Here is a 4,583-nt window from a genome sequence, read left to right as displayed (position 1 = left end):
ACTAGAATGTCTTAAATGCTCACCGAGCAATTGCTTGAGCAATATTATCTCTCTAGTGGAACAGAAAAGGCCAAACATAAAAATCTGACTCTCCTCAGCCATTTTTCAGCACTGATGTAAGCCTTTTAAGTCAGATCTGTCGAGTTTCATGTTCCTACCTCTGAAGCTGTTGGGGATGACCTAGAGAAAGGCAAGTTGAAAAGCAGCTATCGAAAGTGGGGTCGGGGGCTTGCTGCGCATGCGCAGACAGGGCCGACGTGATTAGTTGGTGCGCCTGTGGCAAAGAGCAGCGTGGAGGGGAGCGGTCCTTGGAGATGCCTGACCTGTTCAGTTCTATTCTGTTTTGAGGAGTTTCCAGCGGCACGACAGAGCAAGCCAGGGACTTCTACACCTGAGGAGGACTACAGAACAGTGCTGTACCTGAGGTAGGACCCCAAGTCAAATGGAGGGCAGCCTCACTGAACAACCAGCGGTGGGTGTCACCTGTACCGGAGGCAGTCACCGAGTAGGAGCAACTACCTGTGGTAGATTTCCAGGCAGAACTGAGACAGGTCTTCTTAGCTGAGACACCAACAGGTCATTAAAGCAGTATCAGAATACCCAGGTAGCTCATACCACCAGGAAACAGATAAAAACAAGGAAGCTTCTTCTACTATTGGAAGCTTCTGCCCCAACTTGCAGTGTTTGGTGGAGAACCTGCATCATACCTTAATCCGTAGGCTTCCTTGGGTCTTAAGGATCCCAAAACTGTCCTGTGGACATCGAAGTTGGTGGAACAGCAATCGTGACTATGGGAAAGAGGTGCAAGATGCACAGGTGAGATGTGTCCGGCAGGATGGTTGGATCTTCACTGGCCCTTTTAAGGGTTTTGGAAAGTAGGTGAACTTGATCCTCTGTGACTGTGATGAATTCAGGAAGATAGAGGCAAAGAATTCAAAGCATTCAGAATATGAAGAAAAGCAAGTTTGGGGTCTGGTGTGGCTGCCCGGGAGAACTTGGTTTCCATGACTATGGAGGGACCACCCTGTAAAGATACTGGCATTTCTCAGGTACCATTTACTGGTGATGCTGGGGGTTGGTAGAGCCGCTGGCAGAGGTGTTCCAGCTGGTGTTCCATTTCCCCAGACTCTTGCTGGATTAACAGGCCCTGTCCATGGGGCCGGGGGAGCCATCCCAACAAGTCATGACTCCACAAGGAAGAGGTATTGTGGCAGCTGCTGCCACTGCCAGCATTACTGGACCCCCAACTCAGTATCCACCAGGAAAGGGGGCTACACCCACCCCCCTGTTGGTCGAGCAATTCCACCTCCAGGAATTATGGCTCCTCCACCTGGTATGGGGCTTCCCAGGTGGCACTAGTGGTGAAGAATCTGCCTGCCAGAGCAGGGGACATAAGAGACATGGGTTTGACCCCTGGATCAGGAAGATACCCTGGAGAAGGAAATGGCAACCTACTCTAGTATTTTTGCCTGGAGAATCCAATGGACAGAGGAGCCTGGTGGGCAGCAGTCCTTGGGGGTTGCAAAGAATTGGACATGACTGAAGCAACTTAGCATGCCGCATGGTATGAGACCACCCATAGGCCCACCAATTAGGCTTTCCATACTCGAGGGATGCCAATAAGCTTGCCCCTGTTGGAATGAGGCCCTCCATCAGGAATCAGAGGTCCATCTCCACTAGGAAAGTGTCCACCAAGACCCTAGGATATTATTGATCCTTCTTAGTTTTTTTTTTTTTTTCCCTGCAGTGTATCTTGTGAAACGTGTGCAGTACTTGTAAGCTTTGGTTCCCTCTACTGCATTAATGTAAGAGTCATTCAAAAAAGTGGGTTCAAAGGAGGTAGATGAACTTCACCTAGAAATTTCAGAGATTTATTGGGGATTGAGACAGCTATGAAGAGGAAAATTGTGGACCTAAATAGAGAACCAAGATAAGTAGGTCAGAGGAGACAAATAATACTAGATACCAACTCATAAATTTATGGACCACAGACCATATACCAGGTGCTCTTCTAATCACTTTGCTTCTCAATGAATCCTTTCAACAACTTTATGCGATAGATACATGATTCCCCAATGTCTTCCCTGGTATCATCCCGAAAGGAGACCTGGGGACAGGGATTTGTATTCAATCCCATGAAAATTATCTCAGATACTCTGTCTTCTAGGGCTTCCCAGATGGCGCTAGAGGTAAAGAATCCGCCTGCCTTTGTAGAAGACATAAGAGACGCATGTTCAATCCCTGGGTCAGGAAGATCCCCTAGAGGAGGGCCTGGCAGCCCACTCTAGTGTTCTTGCCTGGAGAATCTCATGGACAGAGTAGCCCAGTGGGCTACGGGCCACAGGATTGCAAAGAGTTGGACACAACTGAAGTGACTTAGCAGGCAGGCAGGCACTCTGTCTTCTCTGAGGGAGTGGAGAAATGGAACAAGGAAGGAAGGAAAACCAAATGAATTTTTATGAATTAGTGGTGTCTGCCATGGGCAACCAGGGCTCCAAATGCCCCTGGAAATCCTGTATAATCTCAGAACTGTTCCACTGAAGGACAGAGAAGATGGAGATTTTATCGATCATCTTTTGGGGCATTAGTTCCCAGGCACTGTCACGTTACCATATTCCAAAAGCACCGTCAGGCAGAGAAGCAGTCCTTGGTAATATAAGGAGCTGCCGATGGTGTCAGAGCAAAGACAGCATCTGCTTCCTTGAGTTCACAAATGGGGAACGTGGGACACAAAGTTAACATCATTCAATTTGCTTTATTATAAACCCATCATTGGATTTATTATAGAAATGATGATCACTGACTGAAGCTAGGTTCTATGCTCTGCCTGTGTTAACATCAGTAACCCAGTACAGCTGAAGGTGATGAAACAGAAAAGAATAGAAAGACATCTTACTCATGAAATCCATAGCCAACACTGAGACACAGTTCATTGGTTCATTCATTCAATGATTTGTTCTTTCATCCAAAAATTTGTTATGTGCCAGGGTAGAGAAGGCAATGGCAACCCACTCCAGTACTCTTGCCTGGAAAATCCCATGGACGGAGGAGCCTGGTAAGCTGCAGTCCATGGTGCCGCTAAGAGTTGGACACAACTGAGTGACTTCCCTTTCACTTTTCACTTTCATGCATTGGAGAAGGAAATGGCAACTCACTCCAGTGTTCTTGCCAGGGACGGGGGAGCCTGGTGGGCTGCCGTCTATGGGGTCGCACAGAGTCGGACACAACTGATGCGACTTAGCAGTAGCAGGGTTGAGTTCAGTACTGTTCTATGCACTGGGGATAGTGCGGGGAGAGGAATATAAGGAGAACAATTATGACCAGATTTCTTTTGTCATGTAGCTGGCATGTTATTAGAGAGACAAAATAATTATTTCAAATGACACTGAATACCTTGAATAAAAGGGACATCTATGTGGCTAGTTACAATGCTAATAGTCACTCAAAGCACCAGGAACTTTGCCATAATTGCTAAAGAAAAAGGAAATTTCTACTTTTAACCAGAATTAGACTCCTAAATATGATACTGAGGACTGTGTAGTTAGCAAGTGGATGGCAATGCAGCAAAGAAGAGGTGGATAAAGAAATTGTAAACACATTGCCAGCGGGCCTTGGTGCACACCTGCCCTGATTAGAATGATGAATTGTGATGTTTCAAAAGGAAGAAAGTGGTTGTGTATATTATTCTGTATCTTTGCATAAAAGATTAAAAGTAATCGTCACATATTCTGTATCATTCATACTTAGTGTATTGAATGTGTGCTCAGATGTGTGATAACTCTAGTTTAGGGATTAAGAACTTCTTTAGAGCATGCTTTTTTTTTTTTTTGGCTACCCTGCTTGGCTTTCGGGATCTTAGTTCCCTGACCAGAGATTGAACCCAGGCCCTCAACAGTGAAAGCGTGGAGTCCTAACCACTTGACTGCTAGGCAATTCCTGGGGCATGCTTCTTCCTATGCCCCAGGAATGTTGTTTGAGTTACATATTGTAGGTCATACTTGGAAAATAGTCTGTTGTGGGATGTTTATAATCGAAGAGTGCTCATGCATTCCCTCATTAGTTTTATTTTTATTCTCCTATTTACTGAGTGCCTGTATGGGGCAGGTATAGTGTGGGGCACTGAAATGAGCAGGAGAGACATGGTAACTGGGACTCATGTCCTAGTGGGGGAACCTGACAACATGTAAGCAAGAAACTGATCAACAAAGTTGCTAACAAGCCCCAGCAGGGTCCTCCTGCCCAGCGTTGTTCAAGCCAATAGAATGATACTGAGTTTGGTCCAGAAGCAGAGAAAGGTTTTACTCTCTGATCAGAAAAATGGAGAGGTGTGAGCTCTTGCCCTCTGAACGCTGAAGAACTGATGCTTTTGAACTGTGGTGTTGGAGAAGACTTTTGAAAGTCCCTTGGATAGCAAGGAGATCAAATCAGTCAATCCTAAAGGAAATTAACCCTGAATATTCATTGGAAGGACTGATGCTGAAGCTGAAGCTCCAATACTTTGGCCACCTGATGCGAAGAAGTGACTCATTGGAAAAGACCCTGATGCTGGGAAAGATTGAGGGAAGGAGGGGGAGGGGGACCGC

At 46.1% G+C, this 4,583-nt stretch overlaps 1 pseudogene; it reads left to right on the top strand.

The window, feature by feature from the left end:
* Positions 1 to 442: 442 nt before the first annotated feature.
* LOC102272386 (small nuclear ribonucleoprotein-associated protein N pseudogene) lies at positions 443 to 1,643 on the top strand (annotated as a pseudogene).
* Positions 1,644 to 4,583: the final 2,940 nt, after the last annotated feature.

Source organism: Bos mutus, chromosome 18 (assembly GCF_027580195.1).
Source record: "Bos mutus isolate GX-2022 chromosome 18, NWIPB_WYAK_1.1, whole genome shotgun sequence".
Lineage (NCBI taxonomy): Eukaryota > Metazoa > Chordata > Mammalia > Artiodactyla > Bovidae > Bos > Bos mutus.
This window is presented reverse-complemented; position numbering and strand designations above follow the sequence as displayed.